Source organism: Mugil cephalus, chromosome 1 (assembly GCF_022458985.1).
Source record: "Mugil cephalus isolate CIBA_MC_2020 chromosome 1, CIBA_Mcephalus_1.1, whole genome shotgun sequence".
Lineage (NCBI taxonomy): Eukaryota > Metazoa > Chordata > Actinopteri > Mugiliformes > Mugilidae > Mugil > Mugil cephalus.
This window is the reverse complement of record NC_061770.1, coordinates 42203156-42228068: the sequence shown is the minus strand read 5'-3', so window position 1 is coordinate 42228068 and position 24913 is coordinate 42203156. Positions and strand designations below refer to the sequence as shown.

At 43.2% G+C, this 24913-nt stretch overlaps 1 protein-coding gene across 46 annotated transcripts in view; it reads left to right on the top strand.

Annotated features, from left to right (window-relative positions):
• LOC125005177 (receptor-type tyrosine-protein phosphatase delta-like) overlaps nucleotides 1-24913 on the top strand; it is a 344191-nt gene that overhangs the window by 202133 nt on the left and 117145 nt on the right. The window contains exon 1 of one of the 46 annotated variants that reach the window (XM_047580279.1): nucleotides 20108-20499. The exons of the other annotated variants lie outside the window; for them this stretch is intronic. The gene's annotated coding sequence lies outside the window, so the exon portion shown is untranslated. Of the gene's footprint in view, nucleotides 1-20107; nucleotides 20500-24913 lie in introns of those variants that run through there. 46 annotated transcript variants of the gene reach the window in all.

Genomic DNA, 24913 nt, shown 5'->3' with positions numbered 1-24913 from the left:
CAGGGAAATCAGTTTGGAGATGGAGATTTGATTAAAAGACACCGTTTTTTTGGGGGGAAATTACTCTAAATTGATATGTCTTCGAAACAAGGGAACTGTTATTCATCCACGTAACAGACAAGATTAAGTGACACCTTGCACTGAATATATTATCCAGCATTACCTAGCCTTGTTAGGCAAATGGTAAATCTCATCCGAACCAAATCAGTCTAGAAACATCGTATTATGTTGGCATGAATTTGGCACAGGTTTGTTTCCCATTCGAGGCGACATATATACTGTGTACATGCTGAGTATATCCATCATCATCTGTGAGATAATTAGACATGATGATGTGAATGTTTTCTATCTAAAAAATGTATCTTTCTTAAATCAAACAGAACCAAGATTGGTACCCGACACTCCACAAGAGAAAAAGAAACACAGATTTACCGTAAAATTCGACGAGTGATCCAACCACAGCCGCTCTGTTGGTTTCTTATGATATGCTTTCAAACGCAGACTGGTTAGGATACGTATCTAAGTATCGGATGATTCTTGATATGACTTTCCAGTCTGCCGCTTGTGCATTTTCCAGAGTTAAAAGGATCTAATTGCATGTGATTTGTGCTGTTGTGAAAGCAAACGATCTGAATCACCGGCGACCAGAAAAAAAGGGGTGAGATTTGTGCCAATCTCGCTAGCAGTCTGACTATATGGACCATGATTCCATTGATCTGTCCAATTTGACTGAGTAAAACCTATTTTTAGCTGTTCGGTGCCGCTAATAGCCACTGGTGAACTTCCCAGTTAAACACAACGTGACTATAAATCACCTTCAAGCAAGAGCCGGGTCCAAAAACAACTAAAGCGATCCTGCTGAAGCTAACCACGGCCTCAAGTCCAAACAAGGAAATGCCCTGTATGTCAGAGAACCACGCAGATGACATAGTGTGGTTTTACACTGACTCCGTTTCCTGTAGATGATTACAGTACAAACTATTTCAGATAAACAGTAAGATATAATCCTGATTTTCCGTAATAAAACCTGGGATCTATAGTGTTAATGGTGCGTTAAGTAATGCAGCACTTCGACAAAGCAATAGATACCCGATTTCCCTTTCTGTATTTCAGCCGGTTTTAATGACGTGAGCAGCACTTTGTAGTTCCAGTACATTCAGCATGCGCTCATACCGTAGAGAAATAGGAGAGAAGTCAAAAAAAAAAAAAAAAAAATGAATTACTTATAGTTTAAAATGTTTTAAGTTTGCAAGTTGAATGTAGTTTTTTTTTTTTCTTTGGTAATAATTATGATTAAAAAATATATCCTGACACCATCGAATGACGAGCATGCACATATTCCTCATAGGATGGTTTCAGCAGTAATTGCCGCAGCCTTTTTCTGCCGTCTCCCGTTTCAGTGGATCATAGCAAGGGAACAGTTTGTAGCAGTGGGGGCATAATTAGTGATAGGCCTTGGACATGTCATACTCTGTTAGTCAGCCTCGCTTTAATTCCTTTGTCTCCTCTCCGCTCCCAGCATTTATTCAGGTTGTGTGTCTGAAAGTGTGTACCTTTACTCGGGCGTTACCGCGCATACTTAACGTTTCTAATAAAAATGTGTTTGACCTTATGCAATAATATTATGGTAATGCGCGAGATACGTTTTATGCGATCTGCGATTATGTGCTCGCGCTTGTCTCTTCTGCACGCCTGCACGAGTGCCGCTTTGATGCCAAGCGCAACAAAAGCAAAACAAATCATTTAATTTTGGCCACATCATTCCAGCTAGAAAGGCTTCAATATTCATCTAGCTCATGAGACTCACTTTGACTATAATTAGAGGAAACCTTTCAGAGCTTTCCATTTTCCTTTTTGAGTAGCACCCCGGAGCAATGAAATACATGAAGAAGATTTTGCATGATGCCAAAAGGTAGACTGATGATTACTCTCCGGCATGATCAGCGTGTGTCTGTGTGCGGAGTTTACAGACGGGTTTCTCAACCCGGGCTGACGATGTGAGGGCGGATGAAAGCGGCTTTGAGGATGCAGGGGGAAACTCTTCCTCGGCCACCTTCCTTTACTTTTCTCCAATTTTCCCTCTCTTCTCCATACCCCTCCTCTCCGTCCTCTCTCTCATTCTCCTGCCACTCTACTCTTGCTATCTCCTCTTGCCTGCCTCTCCCCTCCCTCTGTTGTTTCCCTATCCAATTTTCCCTATTCCACCAGCCCACTCTTTCTCTGTAGCCTCTTTCCCCTGCCATGGCTGTCTTCATGCCAGCACTCATCTGTAACTGCTGTGCTCCCTGTCCTCCCTCTTCCATTTTTTTTCTCCTATTACTTCCCGGGGCCCCCTTTCCCCAGTTGCAGTCAGCAGCAGTGAGGGACAATAATAGCATGATTAGAAGCATTTCTTGAACTAAGTTAGTGTTTGAAATTAAGGTTTATGTGTGTATAAAATTCTTATAAAAATGGACGGAAATATATATATAGTATAGTGTATATATATATATATATATAGTTTGTAGTGCGGAGCACAGGGTTCAGGTGTGTGCCCAGAGCCATTTTTCGGGAAGACTCCTTCAGCCATAACACATGCCACCTCTGCAGATAGCAGCACTTGCGCTTCTGTTCTTTCGTCACGCTATATTAGCTCCACAAAGGAGCAGGGGAGGACTTATATTGAAGATGAAGAAGTAGCTGGAGTTGTTTAGTTTAGCCAAATGGTAATGGGGACACGCTGCTTCACGAGCAGCTGTAGCACTCTATACCAGGGGTCTTGAACGTTTTTCGGGCCAAGGACCCCCAAACTGATGGAGATTAAGTAGGAACCCCCTACCTAATGTATGTGTTCTACACTAATCTGTTCAAGTGTCAATTTGGCCTCAGCAGTTGGCTGATGGGAGCGAACTGCACTGTTAGCTTCTCTTCTGCAAATACTGCAGTGTGCGTCTGGGATTTTACCTTTGGACATACGGTAAGGCTGTAATGTGTGGCCTCGTGATTGGCTCAGCAGCGATGGGGGCGGGGCCTACTGTGCACAAGAGGCTTAGATTGACAGATCTAGTGTGGCACTCTGTATCGCTCAATGAGTGTGGGGGAAAATTAAAAAAAAAGATATGTAAAATATATATAAAAATGTCTAATCAACCAAAGATTTTGCGACCCCCCCTGCAGTACCTCCACGGCCCCCCTAGGGGTAGCGGACCCCCTGTTAAAGACCTATGTTCTAAAAACCTCTGCAGACGTGTGAATTATCATCTCAAATCAGGGTTAGCAGCACCTGCATTTGTGCATGTTTATAAGCCTGTTATTGTTGGGTACATTTCTAAATGCCGTGTAATGAAGATTGCAGCAGGGTAGTGCCTGTACTACTCTTGACCTTCCTCCTTTCCATTACCCATCATCAGAAGGCAGGCTTCGACTATGGCTCATTCTGACTTCAAATACACATCAAAGTCCGCTGGTCGTACAAAGCTTTCTTGTTGTTGACCATCTTAAGTAGGACTCATTTTCCATGTATTCGGGGCAAATTAGGACTGCTTTCAAACTAACAAATATGGCTGACTTAGATAAAGCACCACCACACTCCCAAGCTCTACTCAGTCCAGGAAAAAAGTTTCTGATGGAAGAACCATTTTGATTTGTTTGCTTTTTTTTTTTTTTGAAAATGTTTTTTCACTCACTTTGCATTGATTGTCTGAACAAATGACAAATTATGTTCACGCTTTCGTCTTTGCTGTTTACTTTTCAGCATGTACCACAATTTCTCTAAACACCAAAACACAACACCGAGCAGTTAGAGGTGGCGTGGCCATGAGTCGTTAAGCTTTAAATGTTCGCTTTACGTTTTAGCGTAAATTGTGTCACGCTAGTCTAAGGCACAGTGTCCTTCTGACATCCATTTGTGTTCGTCTGTATCGGTGTCAGTCCATTCATCACTTCAAAACAGACAACTTTAATGTATTGTATCTCATTCTGCATTCACGGCATCGCTCGCATCCCTCCCATTGCGCCCACGCTCGCTCATACCTCCTACATTATTTGCTTGGTTGTAATTCTCTGTCTGCTGTTTGAAGAGTCTAGGCAGCTTGTTTGCTATTGATTTTCCTCACAATCCACATTTTACTCTGTGCATATCAGAGGAATTGTTTCCAAGTGCACGCATGAATCAATGCTTCCCTGGAACTTGGGCCGGTGACTGCATGCAGCTCAATATCTCCAATTTATGTTTTAATTACGATGATCTACTAAGTGTTGGGAGCTTGGCCCCCGCTCGCACAATCAGCATCAACAAGCCTGGCATGCATTGTATTGCGCATTGGATTTTACTGTCTACATAGGCTTACAGTGGTTTTGCGTGCATTCATCAAACTGCCATCAACTATGCTGATTTGTGGGAAGGATGATGGAGAATGCTGTTCCGCCTTTTGCAGGCATGGTTAAAGCTCGGCTGAAGAATGAAATGCGCTCCATGCACAATGGGGAAATTGGTAAAAAGCACTTGAAAGCATGGCCGTCATTTTCATATTTACAGCACTACAGTGACTTCTGGAAAAGCCACACATTTAAAAGCGAGTAGTGGTTCATTTGATGATTCGCTATTAAGCTCCATGCAAACACGGAATATAAAAACAACAACTGTGCGCGGCTCTTTGTTTGGCAGTGTGGCTCCAGACTTGATTTTTACATCCCTCCACGTTTGTTCTGTGCTGTTTTTTTGTTTGGCAGAACACTATATCATTTTATCACTTGCCATTATAAGTGATTGCTTAAATCAGTATGCCATATAAGTGGCTTCTGGCAAGCCTGAAACCCATAAATTTTATTGACTACTGTAATTAGGGCAGATCAATGAGGGGCTGTTTGTTTCACTGCTTCTCACGTCAGTATTGCTCTCTGCACTTTTCTGTGTCTTGGTTCCATTGCAATCACTCAATATGATCACGCAACGCCACTATAAAATTCTGGTGGGAAAGAAAGAGCTTTATGGTGTATTTAAGAAACATACATATGGCAGTGCAGCAGCCTTTACAGTATCAACTTAAAAGTGAAAAAAACAAACACAGCACTATGCTCTGTTAGAAGAGAATGAAGCCAGTGGGGTTTATCTCTTCCAGCTTCATAATTTGTTGTTGTTATTTTTTCTTATGCCACTAGCAGATGCTCCACCAGTAATACCTATTATAATACAGTAGAGAAACGGCCCCATAGTGCATTGCTGTCAAGTCTTTTAAGTTGATAGCTGTGTCTTTGCACACTGCGGGAAGAATCCCTTTCTGTCAAACAACAGCTGGTGAAGACAACATGATGCGGAGGCCACGGACGAGTGAGCCATCAAACCTCTGTCTCTGACAGTATTTTGGCAAGCCGCGTTTCATAAGAGTCTGTCTCACTGTGCTCTGCCTTTATGGTACACAAATCAATAATAATTGTCCCGTGTTCTCACTTCAATAGCAGAAGTATCCCCCGTGTGTCAAGAGCCAGAAACACTGAGTTCGGAGGGACGGATCGAGGAATACCCAGGAATTAGTGAATGAAAAATGAATTAATGAATGAAGCGAATCGCAGTCCCCCCGAGGATTGTGATTCATTAGCTGGAAAATGTCCAGCGCACAAGGCGTTACTACCAAGCAAAACTAAAATCACTAATACAATCTGAGCGTCTTTGAAAAGCAAGGTTCGCAAGACGTGACATAAATCTGCCGTTGATGTGGCTCAAAAGACTTGTGCAAAGCAGTGAATCTACAATCAATGTATTTCATCCATCCGGTTTTAAAATATTCCATGTGTAGCGCAGACTTGATCATAAGCTCACAAGCTTTCAAGAAAACTGTGTTATTAAATCAAGGACCAACAAAGTTATCCTCAGCGCCATCGGGGCCTAATTCCAGTTCAAACCAAGCTCCTATTCTCCTTTTCTTTATCCCATCTGAAAAGCCCAGTGATTAGAAGTAGACTTAAAGTTGACTAGCAAACCCCCCACCCCCTCCACCGCATCACCACTCCACCCACTCCCAACAGGACCTTCTTGAATCCCCAAAGGCTTGGACGGTTTATCAGCATCAGGGGATCAGGCAATCTCTCCCTCTCTCTTCAAACAGGGAGCCCAGTGTGTTCCCTGGCCTTCGGTGTAATCTCTTTGGCTGTCGACAGATCTAGCAAGGGGTCAGCTGTGATAACAGGATCACTCAGGTGGAGACAGGGGAGGGGACCGCTGAAGAAAGGGACAGAATCTGAAAGGAGAAATATGTGGGGAAGTGCGAGGCGGATTCTGCCGCTTTGGCGGGGGGCTGGCGGTTTTGATGAATATGCTCGTGGTGAAGATGCAAGGACATATGGCATTCCTGCACATGCTTAATAATTTTAGAATAATTTTAGGAACTGTGCTACTGTTTCAGAATTATTTTTGGTTATTTTCTTTTATCATTCACAGAGAATAAAGAAAATCTACAGATAAATCAATAATGAAAAAGGTCTTTAGTTGCAGGAGAATCTTTGGAGCCAAACGTAATAAAAAAAAAAAAAAGGCTTCAGCTGAAAGAAATACAATTACGTCCAAGCTATTATAGTGGAAATAATAGAGAATCCAATATTTGGTTACGAACTGAGCCCTATTTGACATGGCTCGATGCCCGACGGAGCAGCGAGGCACCCTGACAAGGCTATTTTGGCCTGTCTTGCTTGGTCTGCCTCGTGCAGCATCCACCAGCTCCCTGACCTGGCATCTTATTAAAACCGCTATCACCCATGAAGAAAAGAGGAGCAGCAGTGGACATAAATAGTGGAAAAAATGGAAAGGTGAAAGGTCCAGTAAAAACCGAGGAGCTACAGTATCAATTTTACGCTTGGGCATGCCACTGACATCAAGCAACGGACACGTAGAAGCCATTACTTACAGCCGGTCACACGCGCTATACGCAAAGTTTTACAAATGTTGCATTTAGACGTTTATAGGCTCACTCTCTCTCTCTCTCTCGTTTTTTTTTTTCTTTTGGACTCTTTCTCTCTGACGCACACATGCTGAGAAGCAGCATGGTAGGCAGTGACACAAAGCTAATGCCTTGTCACACAGGCTGTCAGCAGATTAGCCAGTGGATTACACCCCAGCCATTAGATGTGCACAGAGCGAAAGGCCACAAATATGGCAGAGAAAGGAAGAGATGAGAGAGTGAGTCGGAGTGGGAGACCGGCGGTGGAAGGCCGTGTTCTGGCATCGGGAAAGGTGATGGAGAATAAGTTAAAGTCACAAAAAGGAAACAAATAAAGGCTGGTTAAATAGCGCGAGGCACGGTGGAGAGGCTGAAGGGGAAAAACGGAAGGGCCCAAAAGGCAACTGGGTCAAGAGCCGTTGCTGCTGGAGCAATGGTAACAAGATAATACAGGACAGGAAAAAGGTAATAACAATGATATAAAGGAGAGAGCCGGTGGGAACTTGAAAATGTGAGATGGGAGAGATGAGCAAGCGGAGAAGAGGAGGAGAAGTTGTGCAGACGGGGCGAAAGGAAAAAAAAAAACTGATGAGAGGTGATGAGAGGGACATAAGAGCGGAGAGAAAAGGATGCTTGAAGAAAGGAATGAAGCAAAAGAGAAGGAGGAGGAGAGGGAGAGCAGAGAGAGACGGAGGTGAAGAATCAGGATGAGAGATTAGAGGGGGGAGGAGGGGGGGTGTGGAGCACCAGAGGAGAGGACTGGGGATGCAGCAGGAAACAATGCAGGAGACAGGGAAAGCAGATGAAGTGGAAGATGGACTTTAATCTATAGCACAATAGACAGGATGACTCAGGATCTGTACTTTGTATTTTTGTATTATATAGTATTTTTAATAGCCACTTGTTACCTACTTAAATAATCGCTATTATTTGTCAAGTCTGTCACAATCTATTAATTCCACAGTGAATCATCTCCATTGCTTTTGTACATCGAGGTCAAAGTGCCACTGCAGGAAGCAGTGTTCTTTTTTAACAGCCGCCATTATTTTGTCTTTGTCTTCAGACGAAAACGCTTATTTGAATTCGCTTTTTGGCTTTCACAGTTCAGTCTCGTTTCAGTCGACGGAGAGCCACTGCAATTGTGTCGACTGCAACATTTTTGGCAGGCTATTGTGCGTGTTGTCCAAATAAACTAAATTAATATTTGGTGAAACTAAACAAAGATGTTCAAAAGCGGTTCCACCGCTGAACACATGTTACTGAGAAAACTTGTCTGCGAGCGCATTTGAGAGGACAGTACTCACGAGTATTGTCATAAAACCAGCGCAGGTATAATGAGCGTAAACCATTCAGTTAGCTAAATGCTAATCGATTATACACTCTATACTGCTTTACTATGTGTCAGTAACAATTTAGAAGGCAATAACTTCATGCAGTGAAAACAGCAACTTGAAAAGTACTTTGATGAAACTTATTAACTTGTTACACAGTGAGTTGAAAAGGCTACATGTGCTCATATAGCTTTTAAATGGTGCACAATTTTGTACCAATTCTTTATATTTTTCCACCATTATGGAAAGCTTTCACATTGCATATAATTATCTGAGCCTTCTTAAATATAAAATATTTATTGTTGCAACTTTAATTGCTGCAAATAAATGGAAATGCATGTCACGTATATCCAAAATGCTTAAGGCAACACCAACGGAGAGAGCTTGATTTTAGCACAAACTCTTCACCTGGTCTAAAAATCCTGTAATATGGCCGGAAGAGGAGTGGACTTTGAGGTGAGGTTATTTTAACAGCGATAATGATGCTAGGGCCTATTTTTTTTCTTATTTTCTTTCCGTGTCTAGCGAAGAAATTCGAGCTCTCTCTGTTGGTGTTTCATTTTTGCAATAATCTTGACTTCACAGCCCCTACCGCCGCACTACCTGCTGCCCCCACCACAAAACCACTTTTGCAGATGTAATGACACATAATTGTCTGCTGGATTTGCCTGTTAGAGGCTTCATTTTCAGCTGGTATTTGTGCAAGAATGGAAGGGGAGATGTCAAGTTAACAGGGGCTAATGTGAAATTCTAATATCCATTCAGACTGGGAACTGTGTTCAGAATGGCCGTGAGAAGTACTCCGCTCACACGTAAGACATATGTTTAATGTGTAAACTGAAGACTATGCGCTGTGAGCATCTAGTAACATATTTACCAGCTATTCTTTGTGAGGTGGAGGGGGCTTAATTACATGTGTTTTGCATGTATGCAAACATTTATTTGGACATTATGTATGTGCATGCATCCAGGAGAGTGTGTATAGAGTGTGTGTGTTTATATATATATATGTATATATATGTTGAGTGATCTGAAAGTGTGCTGTGGAATGAGCCGAGTCTCACTTGAGCCAGAGGGAGATGGGGGGTTACCAAATGTGTGAATCCCCGCAGGATATTTAGACGGTTTATTATGATGAGCCTCTATGCATGCCAGTTCTCCACATGAACATGCACACGTAAACCCGTGTCATACGTGTTTGGGAAGAATGAAAGGGAAAGACGAAGGTGCACAGAGAGAAAAAAAAAAGAGTTCTTAGACATGTGATCTGCATTTGCACAGTGACGGGCACACAGTTCGCAGCCTATAAAAGCTAATTCCTCACCAGCCTATCCATAGCCATCTCATGTGGGAGCCATTCCACCTTTTAAACCTCCCCTCCCTCAAAGCAGGCCCAGATGTAAGTCAAGGGGCTGCTTTGGATTAACCAGAGAGGGGGAGGAAAAAAAAAAAAAAACTCATTTCCTTTGCCGTTTTACAAGCATTTAATTTGAAACAATTAAGATATTACAGTGCCGTGGATTCACTACATAGAGTGACAGCTGGGAGCAATCCCATAAACCCCTGAGCCAGTGAATGAGGCACCTTGCTACTCATTTTTATTTATTTCTTTATTTTTTTTTTTTTTTGCTCCTTCTCCATCTCCTCTCTGTTACCTCACTGGAGCATTGAGCTTAAGGCTCTGCTCAGGTGAATGCGCTACCTTCGCCTCAGCCGAGATCTCGCCGCCGCTGTTGCTGCCGCCAATTACCTCAGCGGCTCATAAATGCACCAGTTGGCTGATGATAGAATGGCCCAATTTCCCAAGACTAAAGGGAGGAAGTGAACGCAGGGGATGTTTACCTTCTGGATGGCTCGTTCCGGCGCACGTTTTATCGCATTATTGAATTTACAGCGCAAGTTGCATGACTCATGTTTGGAGGAATAAATGAGAGAGATGCAAACTACAGGGGGCAGCAAACGGTAAGCTGGGATGCAGATAGGGTGGCAACATGGTGATGGAACTGTGTTTTTCATGACTGCACATCCGAGGCAGGCTTTGATAACGCACTTATTGACGACCCTCCACGTCCCTTCCGTATATAACTCCGCCACTCCCCAACTTTGAATCCGAGCCTGCTTCGTCAGCTCACACCCATCAATTCAGCTCCTCCTCCTACCTTCCACACTGGCATAGAAGGGCATCGGAGGTGTGAAATTGATGAAGGTGTGCTTGTGAAAATGTCAGCGGGGGGATCACCGGCCGTAGAGAGAGAAAGAGAGAGAGCATATTTTTGGGGGCGGAGGGGGTGACAGAAAGGCAGGGACGGCAAACGCTCCTTTTCATGTACACTGAACTGTAAAATGGAGGGCCCGTGTGCAAACAATGGCCGTGATCAATCGGCTTCAGTGAGAGGCTTCTCGTAAACGCCCGGTGCCCGCGCAAAAAGGGAGGGAAAAGGCAAAAAAAAAAAAAAAAAAGAGAGAGGGATGGAGAGTGACAGAAAGAGACACAGGCAGAAATGAGGTACGTGTCACTATTAGTTTGCGGAGGGAAAGCCAGAGAGCAGAAGGAGTGGCGGCGAGGGAGGCGAGGTAGGGAACGGGCAAATAAATGAGCGAGCGGGAGAAGATGATGGCAGGAGAAGGTAAAAGGCTTTTAGATGAGAGGAGATTTAAATAAATGAAAGGACAATGAAGGGAGATGGGAAGCGGACAGAGGAGGAAAGAGAGCTCTCCCAACTATATGAATTCAGGTAAGGAGGAGAAAGTAACAGAATAGAGATTTAACAATGTCACATTATTATATAACACGTGTATTATATACATATTGTGGTTTGTTTAACTCAGTATGTTGTGTTCATTTCTGTGAGTGGTGCATAGAAAAAGGTAAAGAGAAAAAAAAGACTAAAACTTTTTTCACAATTTATCATTTGGTCATTTAAGGAGACGGTATCAGTCACAGCTTTCCAGAGCTAAAGGAAATGTCCCGCGGACAATCCAAGACCCAAATATAAGCAACAGAGGAAGGCAAGAAAAAAAAAAAGAATGTAACACCCTAGAAGAAGCAGTTTTGCTTCAGAAATGACTTGGAGGATTAGCCTACTTTCAGACAACTGAGTCATCAAGTAAAATTTTGAAAGCTTAGTGTCTGCACGCAGAGCACAAGTTCATTGTTTTGTAAAGGTTTGCATCTGCAAGCAAACTCAGCAGTGTGTGTGGTGATATCTGTCTGACACCTATGGAGGAAAGTAGAGAGTCCTCACAGGTCGCCTGTTTATGTGTATATTCTTCTCTGCAGGGAGCGCCCTCCACAACTGCAAATATGACTTCATACTGACTGATTACTGGTGAAGTGCCAGTGGATCGGTTGGGAAAAGGGCCTTTTTATCCACTCTGGCTTGTTCACTTGCTTGACCCTACCTCCTCGTCCATATCAAATGCAATGAGCATGGTATAGATGCAAACTCGCGAGACACTTGGTACATTAAGTGCCAATACACACATTCGGATACGAATTTACACAGTTTCGTGGGACAGATGTCCTCCGAGGTTCCACAGAGTGAATCTGTCAGACAGCAGTTGACTCAATCTGTCTAAACCTCTTTCCCTCGCTACCTTTATCTCTCTCTTCGTCGCTCTGCGCAAGCTGCCGCACACCATGGCTGCTCACGCCATCCCAGTTGATCTCTTAATGGACCTAATTGCTTTTCAGCTCATTGCACCCCATGCCAGCACTAAACTAAATCAAACCGAGGTCCCACTCACAAGCCTCATCTCGAACCAGATTCTGCTTGACATCATAATAAGGTGATATTGACTACTCATGAGTCAGCAGTTCCAGAAAAAGATGAGTAAGCGTGCGCCTGCCGTCATGTCATCCTGTGACAGGCAGAACAGTTGGGGTCATATGTGAGTTCAAGGTACCCTCCTTAGGAGTGTTCTCATTGTCAATATGCTTGTGACCTTCTTTGGCTGGCAATATATTATGCACAGTTGCGCACTGAACTATGAATTATAAAAGTACACAAGGGATAGATGTCGTCTCCCATCAGCACAATCTGTAGTCATGTCTGCTTCTGTGTTCTTACTAGCGTGCCTTCTACTCGCCACATCGATGCCAACGGGTCCACAACTGAAAGCTAATCAAAGCTGAAGAGACATGAAACATGTAGTCAGCTCCTCTGATCTGAGGCAGTGACACAATTTAATACTGTATTATTTCAGTTAAGTATTAGTGTGCCGCGTCACAGTGAGATGCAACAAATACAGTTAATATCTGAGGCAGGACAGTAAAAGCTAATGTATCACAATATTAAATCCAGGTTCAGGTGGTCCAAAACGTTGTGGTGTTTATGGGAAACAGATTTTGAAAATTAGCACGGGTTTACATGTCCTATTCATTATTACACAGGATGAGACGTTACAATAGGATGAAAGGATGAGATGTTACAATCCCTTGTGCCATGATCTGAGGCAAAACGCATTTAGAAGCCCAGTCCAACTGAAAAACCGACAAGCAGGCTAGCAGCTAACTACCAAATAGCAACCAACAAGAAGACACTAGCTAACTAGCCGAGCCAACAGCAGTAGATGATGTGATATGCGACTACATGTCAACCAACACTTCTCCCCTCTGCAAAACACATTAAGAAACCCAGTCCCAGTGGGGGGGGGAAAAAAAGGCAACTAGCCGTCAGCTACCACTAGCAACCAACAAGAAGAACAGCATGCAGCACATCATCAAGGTTTTCAAGTGGTCACCTCCCTTCACCAATGTTTTGTTAAATTAGACCCACAGCACCTCAAGAAGACTCAACAGTGAGTTCCAGCATCCTGGAGTTACCCTCCTCCATGCAGCCACTACACAAACGTGTGACTTTCAACTGAGAGATTAGCTTAGCCCTACTACTCAGCTACCCTCACTTTTAGCATGCTCCCCAGCTAAGATGTTTCCTCCTCAGCCATCCTCAGCCTTACATAAAGGTTTATCCCTCTGAACTCCCATTTCTGGAGATTTTGAGATTATATATTTCGGAAGAGATTCCTGTATTCATATTGGTTTGAACTGGGAAGGACTCAGTATATTGTGTAAATTTAGCAACATTCGATTCAAACTATTGAGGAGTTGTCTGCTATTGTTGCTCACTGTCTCAGTGGAATTTGATCAGACTAGTCATCATTTTCTTTTTTTAAGCGATATCAAATACATGGTTAACACTTTTCTACTGTAGTGCTAGTCAAACATCAATAGCGCTAGAGCTGCAACGTAATGTACTTGCCTGCTATTCAACTACACTTTTTTTTTAGCTCTCCCTCTATTTAGCTCTATAAACTTAGCTCTTCTCCTGAAATTATTGTGATTTATTTTAGGTCAATAAACTATATCTTCTCAAAACTGTATTGATCAGTCTCATCCAAACATCTTACCAATGTGCATAAATAGGAATAAAAAGAAGAATGAGGCTGAAAAGAAAATTATTCCAGCTTTATGGGCAACAGTGGGTTTTGGGTTCAGTGTTTCGCCCAAGGACGCTTTGGCATGTGGATTGAACCATCAACCCCGCAATCTGTGAACATTCTGCACCACCACCTGAGCCTCAGGCGCCCATAATAACTAAAGATGTTTTCTCCAAATTTCAAAATAATTGTTGTTTATACAGTGATGATTATTAATTATTACAGAAATACTTGAAACTGAGGCTTCAAGGTGCATTGTGAAATTTAAAAGTCTATTTATTTATTTATTTTTTGTCTTCATTAGACAACCAGCTTAAATCCAGGTAGCTCTTTAGGGTAGTAATCTGATGACATAAACTGGGCTGATGTTTCCTGAATAGATACTACAGTGAGCTTTGTCCTGGGATAAATTATATGACTGCTGTTTCCAAGTTATGTTACGTAGGCCAGTAAGGAAATCATATGGTTGTTATCAGCCATTGTGTAAGTATCATTATACAGCTGTCTGGCATCCAACCAACAAGTTAACCACTTCTTCCCCAACATGTACTGTATGTAATTATAGCAATCAATCTCACGCTGGAGCTTTACAATTGTTTCAACCACATCATAAAATCTTGTTTTGTCTGCGATGAACTCTGTGGCTATCAAGTCTTCCAATTTTGAGTAAATGTTAATTGCTCATGAAAGCATGACTGTATGCTTAGCCATCCATCATGTTTGACAGATTCCAAGAAGGAGAGAAGTATTAGATGTCTTGGCCGGGGACTGGGGTTGGGTGTTGGTTTACATTTTTCGTGCCTTGGAGATGTGTGTAATATCACCTTGGCATTTGTTGCTCTTAGCAGCCCACCCCACCCCCGCACCCCACCCTCCTCTCCTTCTCTTGACTGCTTGGGCAGCGGCCATAAACAAGTCAATCTCCATCCGTCTCAAGACATTGGATTAGATTTATCCGCTTAAGATAGATTGTTATCCCGAAGAGCTTGAGTCTCGCTTGATGGGGAAATTAATTTTACGATGACTGGTTTACTTGATCAGGCTGGTAGGGGAGGTAGGGGCTATAAATGTATCAACTCCGGGGTGTGGGGAGCTGAAAACAACAATTCTTGTTTTTGATTCAGACAAGTTGTCTCACTTCTCCACAGAATTATACATGGTGTTGTCTTTGGGTCACAGAAACAAGAGTAATGACTTGACTGACAGTCATTTGTAAAGTGCCAGCGACTTGTCAAGGGTGAAAAGGCCTGCTCCTCTGGCTGTAGGAAGATTGACAGTGAAATATATTGTATCTTCACGTCTGTCTGTCTTAACATTAAAGGTGAAACTGTTAGTTTTGCAAGCAGAATTACAAATAGGCTGCATGATCAGAGAGGTAGAGTGCAACTTATCCAGAATCAAAATACAGTCTGTGGATGAGAAAGATTGCTCCAAAATAGCTGTCAGCCTTCCTAAATCTAAAGTGTTACACTGATAGCAGTTATTGGATTGAGTTACAGTGCAGCTGACCCTAGCCGGTTGAAAACAAAATCTAGTAGCCCCTAGTGCAAATTCATCTGGCAAGCCTTACTTGGTTCCTCTTTAGGCAGACTAAAGGCAAACCTCTTTTCTTGCCACTTAGAATATCAATCATCTTGCTCTTTGCATATGTTGCCTGGCTGTATCTGAACCAGGCAGTCTGTACACAACAGAAGAATATGGCTTTAAGATGTAGTTTTACACCCACAGAGATAAACACTGCACCCTGGAAAAAGAAACCAGACCAATGAATCAATCAGCTTTATACAGTAGCTTGCATTGTCCACAAGGCCACCATTGAGGACACTGCTGAGAGAAAAGGTGTTTCTTAAAGTATAAATGATCCACCACCTCCGGCACCATGACACAAATGAGCTGTCAAGGACTAAGCAAGCACATTCTCCAAAAGCACTTTACAGTATTTTTGTCAATAAACAAAAGGTCTGCGGTTGTGCTGCATGCTGTTGAGCTAAACGCAAATGGGTGCATGCGAACACCAACATGCTGATGCTTAGCAATTAGGTTTATTACACTTACCTTGGGAGCTTAGTGTGTCACAAGCACAAACTGCAATGTCCAAGGGTGAAAAACAAAAACAAGTCAAAGTGCCAAAAGCTGCAGATCCTCAAATGGCCATTTAAGATGTGCTTCAAAAGCAGGTCAATCTCTACCAATCTCCAGGTTAAAGTGTCCAATTTGAAAACAGAAATAACCTTGTTTCCTTGCTTAATATTATGCATAATACTGTGGCCATTTTAAGTGATCAATGGGATGCTGTCACAGGTATGCAAGCTATCTGCCGCGGCATTGCACGCCCATCTCAGCTCCACTCACGCTAATTAACACTAATTCCCAGGATGGGAACACTCATAGAAAACTCAGAATCACAAAACATACTGTGTGGGGACCATAAATGCATACTTAAAATTTCATGCCAATCCCTCCAACAGTTTTCAAGGTATATGACTCTAGTCCCGATCCATTACATGAGCCCAGTGTTTAAATATTCATCAGGCTAACAAATCTCATCCTTGAATACGGCATTCAAATTATTCATCAGCCCACTGTCCTTATTTTTGTCAATAGAAAGAAAACAAAAGAAAAATACAGAATCTCAAAGTAATAAGTAATTGAATATTCAATGCTAATTGGGTTTGTAAAGTTAGAATCATCCCCAAAGATTTACTGTGTAGGCAGGTACACAACGAAACACATACATCAAAAGCTTTGCTTACATTATTCATCTAAAGCAAATGCATATTGATACGGTATAACCTTTATCATCCTGACTGGCATTTGCATTGTATTTACATAGTAAATGTCAATCAGTGCTCCACTTTGCACGACCCTGCACACGTATGAGTGTAAACATGCCCAAGGCGGCATATCAAACACTGTTGACACACGTAATACCGATGCATTGCCATTGTCATATCCAGATGAGAGCGCTTTCTGCTAGTGTCAGGAGTATTAATAGACAAACTTGCAGTAGGCGGTAGCGCATTTTTTTTTTTTTTTTCAGCTCAGCATTCAGGTTCCCTCTCTCATGGATCCTTCTTAGTGAAGGACAGTTGTTTTATAGACTACCGCGTGCCGTCGGGTGACAAAGTTCAGCTACGATAGGCCAGCAAGGCAGGCTCTTGATAAATTCTACCCTTGCCCCCATTTATCAAGAAATGCTCCTGTATTACCGCTGTAGATGGTGCCAAAAATATGAGAGTACAAGGTTAGGTGTAGAGAAGAATTGTAAATCTAATAGCTAGTGTCGTTCAGTTATGTACAAAGATTAGGGATTTAGTCGAGGTATTTGAATAAACACGTCATCCAAGGTGAATAAAATACTCAGAGCCTATATGTGTGGGAACTGCATCTCTTCTTCGTGACTAAAATAGCATTCCGACGTTCAGCCTATTCTCCTGATAGATAAAAATGGTTTCCAAACATTTGCGATCTACAGTACATTACGCCTCGAGACACAACGATCTCACTCCCACAATGCTTTCTCATAGCCAGCAGTCGAGGGCAATAGTTCACACAACAGTAATTTCATCAAGTTTCTCCATTGTTCATTGTCGCAAAAACCAACACGTCCTTTTGGCCCACGAATCTGCACGACGAGGCTGTATCAACTTCTGCCCTTAGAAAATGGAGCTGGGTATAATTTGCCGGTATAAATCACCATCACGCTTATTCAATCAGAGACGTGGCATGTCGGAGCGCAGGTAAGAAAACAGATCTGCTGACTGCAGTAGTCCGTCTCTCTGTCTCTCAGAGTACGGTTGTTGGGTGCTAGATGTTCGTGTCTGCGGGGCTAGGTTGTTCATCAGAGGGTTTGGGTTGCTGCCACAGAAGCAACTTTTCTCAAAACACAATTGGTCATAGTCATCTGTCTCTGCGGGCCATTGTTGTTATTTTTCTAGCGCCCTACATGAGAGGACTACGCACTTGACTCTGTTATCAGGCGCCGCATTTTCCTGCCGCTGTGTAACATTATGTCGACTGAATGACATGGACATGAATGAATCACATCACGGGATCATTACATGAAATGTATTTTACACGGGGATTATAAAGGTTACTCCTCTCAACAGGCTGACCTTGGAGTACAGGGGTACGTTAAGGCATTTTTCTTACATTCACAACTGGGTGCTTGAATACATCAGCTGTTATTTTGTTATGTTAATTTGTGGGCTCGTTTCCTTGAAAATTCAGCTGGTTATTAATTAATTAACTATTAATTGAAATGTCAGAGATGCATATTCGTTGTTACCTCTGCCGCAACAAGAGGCTCCCGTCTTCTGACGCCATCACTTTTTTTTTTTTCAAATTGTTTCAGAGACCGTTCAGCCTGTCCTTATTGCAGTTTATTACTCATCAAAGACCTCAAGGTGATTCATTATCTTTAATTCAAGGAGTAGCCCACAGTAAAATTTGATCTGATTAGGATCGTGAACGTCAGAGGAGAAGGTGAAGGAGAATTTACACAAACAGAATGAATATTTGGTCCATAAAAATTGCACAACACTCAGAGGGCTAGAGTTGATTTCTTGTGTTGGCCATTTCCCAAATAATAAAAATAATAATTATAATGCCATTACGCAAGCTTAACACACCTTCACGAATACTTTATAACGGCAACTGCAAGTTTTTTGGACCGGTGGAGTTTGGAAAATGTTCTCATCTCCCATCCCTAACTCAGCCTTTGATAAAAAATAAGCAAAATGAATCTGATATCCACAGCAAAATGACATGTACATTTAAAGTCTAATTACAGAATCAACATCATATCCCTACAGGGACTTTAAGTGGTTTCATGGGGGTCAAAGACCTACTTGTGCTGCCTTCTACCCCCAGTCCAAACTAGTGAAATTCTTCACTGGGTAGAAAGATAGGGGCCCCTAGGGGGTGTTGTAGAGTACTGTTTTAAATGAAATGTAGGGCCTTCATAGGTCTAAGGGGGTTTATGGTCCTCATTGCAAACTATTCAAAAGGGTAGCCAACTGAAGGGCTTGTTTATTATTTCATTTCATGGGGTCCCTGACTCTTTCTTGGACAGCCCCCTATGGATTTCCAAAGGCTGTAAAGTACATTGTGTCCGTGTTAATATTACTGTCTTAATTATGGGATTAGAGGTGGAAAGTAACCAAGTTCACTTAAGCAATAAACACAAGCGCTCCTTAAATGAAGTGTTGAAAATGAAATTTGACTATAAAAACTTAACACTATGTCGGACGGTAATTGTGGAATTGTCTTCCAGTATTTGCCCATTTTAAATAAAAACTTTCATGCTTTTTTATAAAAACCAAACAGAGGACACAGACATACAAACTATGTGAAAATGTTGTTTCAAACACTAAAAAAAGAAAATAAGTAAAACAATAGACCATTCAAATAAGTTATTAATTACTAAGAACTACTATAAAATAAAAACTGTTCTCTCCTCTTCTGTCCTCCTCATCATAAATGTATTGTATTTTGTGTTGTGGTTTAACCTGAGGTGTTTCACGAGGGTTGTTGTGTTGCCACAACTCAATAGTTTAGTTACTTTCCACTGTGTTACTACATTACCTTGAATGGGTGAAGTATCAGAAGTATCAATATTTCAATATTGCACATCACTGCTTTGAGATCTAGTGAATTTGGAGGCCAGGTCAACACCTTGTGCCACTCTTTGTGTTTTTTTTAGTTCTCCCTAAACAGTTTGTGTGTCTGTGTCAGGCTGCATGCTACTGGGGATGACTTCTGCCATCAAGGAGTTGCATCACTATGGGGTGGGGGTACTGAAACATCCACACAAATGTCAGGCCCGGACATTTCCCAGCAGAACACCGAACTGTCACAAGATAGGCATGATGTTGTTTACTTCTTCTGGCAGTGGTTTTAATGTTGTGGCTGATCAACATGTATTTGTGTTAAAATCAGTTTTTGTTCGACCAACTACAACATTCGTGCAGCTCACCTCATCAATCTGGCAAGAGACTCAAACGCTAACAACACATCTATACACAGACACATGTCCTCTGACACGCGCATTCATATTCTCACGGTTTTGGCATCTGAAAATAATTACCAGGTCAGACCTAAACACTCGCCCACGCACACACACACAAACACACCCCCGCTTCTCCCTTTAACGCAAATCTTCCTCCAAAATAGCCGCGGCCAAGTGCACATTCCTGCAGTGGACTTGGCGTGGGGAGGGAGGGGGGGAGCTGAATCGGGGAGGAGAGGTGGCAGAGTGGGACCTCGCTGAGTGACGTCACCCCCACCCCACACATACACACACTCTTTAGTTCGTGCTCGGGTCTCGGTGAAGAGAGAGGGAGAGAGGGAGAGAAAGAGGCAAACATACCAGAGAGAGTGGGTGAGAGAGAGAGAGAGGGAGGGGGGAGAGAGAGAGAGAGAGAGAGAGCAGCGTGTCCCAGTCACACCGCACTCTCCAAACACAACCACAGTCTCGCCACGTTCAATTCAATGAAGAGCTAACGAGCACATAACAGACAGACCCAAACCAGAGAATATATCACACGCGCCCCACGTGCGTGGGTTTCGCCCCCCATCTCCCCAACAGTCGTTGGACAACTCGAGGAAAAGAAATAAGAGCGAACACGCGTGGGGGGGGGGGAGAGAGATAAGAAGAACCGGAGGACGGATTTCATTTCTCCGCGTTATTTTATTTCTCTAGGACTCGACTGCCTTTACTGGATGTAAAAGAACATAACAAAACAATCCTCGACTACTCTTTACGCAGAGAAAAAAAAACGGGAGCCGTTCAAACTGCCCGCAAACATGGTGATAAGGTAAGGACTGTGTGAGAGTCTGCGAGTTTGGAGCGTGTGACAGTCGGAGCCGAAGTCGCTGCCGCAGTGATTTCAGGTGTGCGTGAAGCCTCGTGAAGTTGGTTCAAACCCATTAGCGGTGTCCGCGACGAATATTTGATCCGGGTTTATTTTCGTAACGCACACAACGGTGTGTCTGCTGGCAAGACTTGGACATGTGACCCTTTAATTTACGTGTCGATAACTGTTTTACGCACAGTTTGTGATTATGAACGCGAGCGAACGATCAGTGGAGATATGGCGCTTTCAGAGCAATAGAACAGTGTAAACAACACGTCCAGTGTCGCAAAACAGTTTAATATCTGTGTTATATGTGTACCTGCACACAAGCTACACCCGTGGGTGAGCAGGTGAAATGTTTTTTGTTTTTTTTATTGGTCATGGAGTGTTGTGTTGCGTTGAGGCGAAGCTTGGTATCTGTTAAATGTTGACTAAACTGTCGCCACGTGATGTAATAAACGTAGATTCATCTCCTTCATGCTGCGTTTTTTTTTTCTTTTTTATCAGTACGCTATAAATATTTGTTCCGCGTTATGCTACAAAAAAGACGCCACAGTCCGCCAGTTGACGCGTTATTTTAAGCTGACTTTGAGCCGCGGCTCTGTCATGTAAATACAGTTCATTTAGTGCATCCTTTTAAGAGTTGTGGAAGCCTTTCCACAGGGTGGATTGTGAAGAATTTTTCAAAGTGCATTCCTCCAACTCTCATGAGATCCCTCATCTTCTGCGCGTCTTATTTTAGATGGCGTTTTATTTTAGCGGGGTTTAAAGTTGACCGTGTCTTTTTTTTGTCTTTTTTTTTTTTTTTCTTTTTCAAAGAGCTCGCATATTTTGAAAGCGAAACGTCAGTCAGACGTGCGGTCCGTCACGCAAACCGTTCTGTCAGTCAGGTGAAAGTGAACCTTTATTTCCAGCAGGGTTGAACGCCACCTGTGCTCAGTGTGGTAGTTGAGCCACTAGGGGACTCATTCCCTCCAACCAGTGAGGAGAATGCAGTAGTGAGAGGCTACCCGCCATAAAGGTGGTATTTTAGGGGACGTGTCAAGACCTCCCTTTACGAGGAAAAAAAAACAAGTAGGACCATTTGAGAATTTAAACATACATTTTGATAGAAGTTTCTGGTGCAAGCAAAATAACTCATTTTGTGTCCATGGGATTTGAAATCCATGATGGCGTTATGGCGAAAAGATGGATGAAAGCACTTTGCATGTGCAGCGTTTGAGAAAAGGCTCTCCATGTAATTGTGTCATTAAAGTCTGAGCTTAATGAAAAGGCAGCAAGGAGGCTGGGGAGGCGTTTGGACAGCAAGTGAATGTGTGTGTTTCTGTATGCAAATCAGCGTGCATGCGTGTTTGCTCAAGCATTTCCAAGTTTACAGCCAGTAAGCACTCTGGGAGAGCAAAGCCCAGCAGCCCCACTGTCTTACATGCTTTACAGTTCGCAGCTCAAACAATTAGAACTCGCCCAATTTTGACACAGCGCAATTAACGCTGTCACCACACATTCGATTTCCAATTTTGCTGTTGCGACAGCGGCGCTCAAAAGAGGAGGCGAAGTGGATGTGCACCAAGGTGGGTTCTCGGTTTAAGTGCAGCTATCCGAAGTCGCTGGAGGGAACAAAGTGTCTCGGTCATTGAAAAAAAAAAAAAAAAAGCGCCGCCGATGCGGCCATCTTCCCCCCGAAACCTCTTACTTCGCCGTGTGCTGCTTTCAAATCCTCCCAAAACGATTTACAGCTTTTGAGGGGAGAACAAGGTAAATTTGTATTGCAGTGGAAAGGAAGCTTTTGTTCGTCGTTCACCTCTGAATGAAGGATAGAAACAATCCATGGCATGCAAGCCACCACTTTGAAAAATGATATAAGGGGTTGGAAAGCGCCCTGCGAGGGACTTGGACCATTTTTGCGTGCTTGCCGATCTAAGCTTTTCTCTAGTTTTAGTGCCTGAAGCACTTCTGAAATCACATCCTACATTTCTGCCAATGTCTGGAAGGGACATCGGGGGTATTTTCAAACCTAGACGTCAGGGACAAGTCAACAGCACCTCTCTGTTTGATTTCTACCACTTCTCCACGACACGGGTTTTCTGATCGTCACTACACACAATTGTTAGAGAGTTTAGCTCCCTGATAAACGGCGGCATTTAATGCAGCGGCGACATTTGTGAGGATAACAGACGCTCTGAATACTTCCTCATACGTGTTTCCTTGTCTGACGAAAGGCTCCCTTACAAACAAGTGTGCCTGCACCTCACAGCGCCATTGTTTCAGCACAGCCAAGTAGCTCTGACTCACTGTTTTATTTTCAAGAGTAGGAGAAAAAAAAAAGAGAAAACTTTTCTATCACTGTGTGTCTGTGTGTGTCTGTGTGTGTGCACACACATGTGCTTATGCCTGTGTGTGAACACTACTTCAGGAATTCCAAGGCCAGGGCCCCTATTACGAGTGTGGAATGAGAAATCAACACTTACATTACAAAAATGGATACGTAAACACAGAGGCCACAATTATCAGGCGCCGTGGTGTTGGAACTGGAGGAGATTGAGTGCCAATAGGTCTGTTAGCAATCACCCCCCTCACTGCCTGCCCTCTGTAATCCAGTGGGTGTATTCTAGCTTATTTCGTGCCAACAATGGTCCTTAACAGCTACCCACTGACTGGCAGGCTGGCTGGCTCGCTGGCAGGGTGGGTGGCTGGCGGATGCAGGAGAGAAGTTTGACTGGTAGACGTCCTACTGGGGGGATAAAAGGCAGAAGATGTGTGTCAAATCGATGCCGGCGCGCCCGTACGCTGTACCTGAACGCGTGCTTTCCACATCGTGCGGTTAACTCGGCTCCTGTTAATCAACTGATGTATGTGACTGCGCGTCGAGGGGCCTCCTGTCGACTACAAACACTGCTTCACAGAAGCCAGCTTGATTCATTGTGACAAATGAGAAAGCAGTTTGATTTCGCACAACACTGAGCTGCACCGCAGCATAATGAAGTGATCATGACTTTACCCTTGGTTCACTTTGGCCCTGGTCCCGCGGTGTTTTTCCCCTCTATTCAATCGCTTCACTCACTTATTTACTTGGCAAGCATTTCCTCCCGTAACCTCTAGTACTGCATAACTAGCGTCAAGGGTGGGTTGCTTGATAAAAACCACCGCTACGGGGCATTGGTTTTACACATAGGGGAACGCTAGCAGTTTTTTATTGATATTCAAGTTGCCACTGGGTTGGAATAATAAGAAGCCCATTTTCACGCCCAGGCAAAATCACCTCTACTGTCCATCACCCTGTCAGGCCAGAAAGCTGAGGCGTAAATATTATTTGGCAGTGAAGGGAACACGGGCCATAGCTGAGCTTGTTCTTTCCTGTTTACTCCCATTCACCATTTTTATTACTCTGGTTTTCTCCGTCTGTCGATTCGTATACATCCGTTTCGTTCTTCGCGTCTCGAGTGAGTCCCGGCGAAACATCACGACAAAAGTCCACCCTCCTTCTACATCACGAGTCCACTACATGCCTTGCCCTTCGTGCAATTTATTTCGATTTAATATAAAGCGCAGAGGCACTTTGTGTCACTTTTAACGTGGTTTAACTCAGAATGCTCTGTCTTGAGGCTCTGCCTCCAGGCTTTGCGTACAGGGGGGGAAGTAACGATGTGACAGAAACAGGGAGGACTGTTTTTCTATCGCAGCTGTCCTTTGCTTGGAGATTGGGTTTCAGGAGATATGATGGATGCCAAACGCCTGTAGCCAGTTGTGAAGACGTGGAGGGGGAGGGAGTGCGCTGGTATGGTTTTGGATTGGGGTCAGTGGTACTGGCAGAAGATTCTAATTCTCCCCTTGACCTGCATTTTGGATCACGCCCCATCAAACAACTAACACTCTGAGAGAGTCAGGGCTAATTATAAGAAAATAATCCTACAAGTGAAACATAATAATTTCAAACATTGCGAGTACGAAGGCGATGGGGTATAAAATGGAAGCCAGGTGATATTTTTTTAAGGACTTCATTCCGATTGTGTTGCAACCCAAAAACATTTCTCTTCATGCCCTTCCCATTGTCTCATTTTCTCTTATCTTAATTTTTTGGAAAGGCTGAGAGCAGAATCCACTGAGGTTCATTTGAATAACCAGCAGAATGAGGAAATAAAAGCTGGGGGAAGAAATGGAAGTGGCGGGCGGCTCTGTGCATTCATGTCACACAGCTTTATCAAATTATTCCACAATAGCAGCCACACAAGTGATGGAATTTCAATTAAAGTATGACAGTTTTAGAATTTGTTTCTGCTCGCAAGAGAGCTGGTGGGGGTTGCGTTTCATGGATTGGGGGCGCCGGAGTGGACGGCGAGCAGGGTTTGGTACAGAAGACGAATCCTGCAGTCTATAT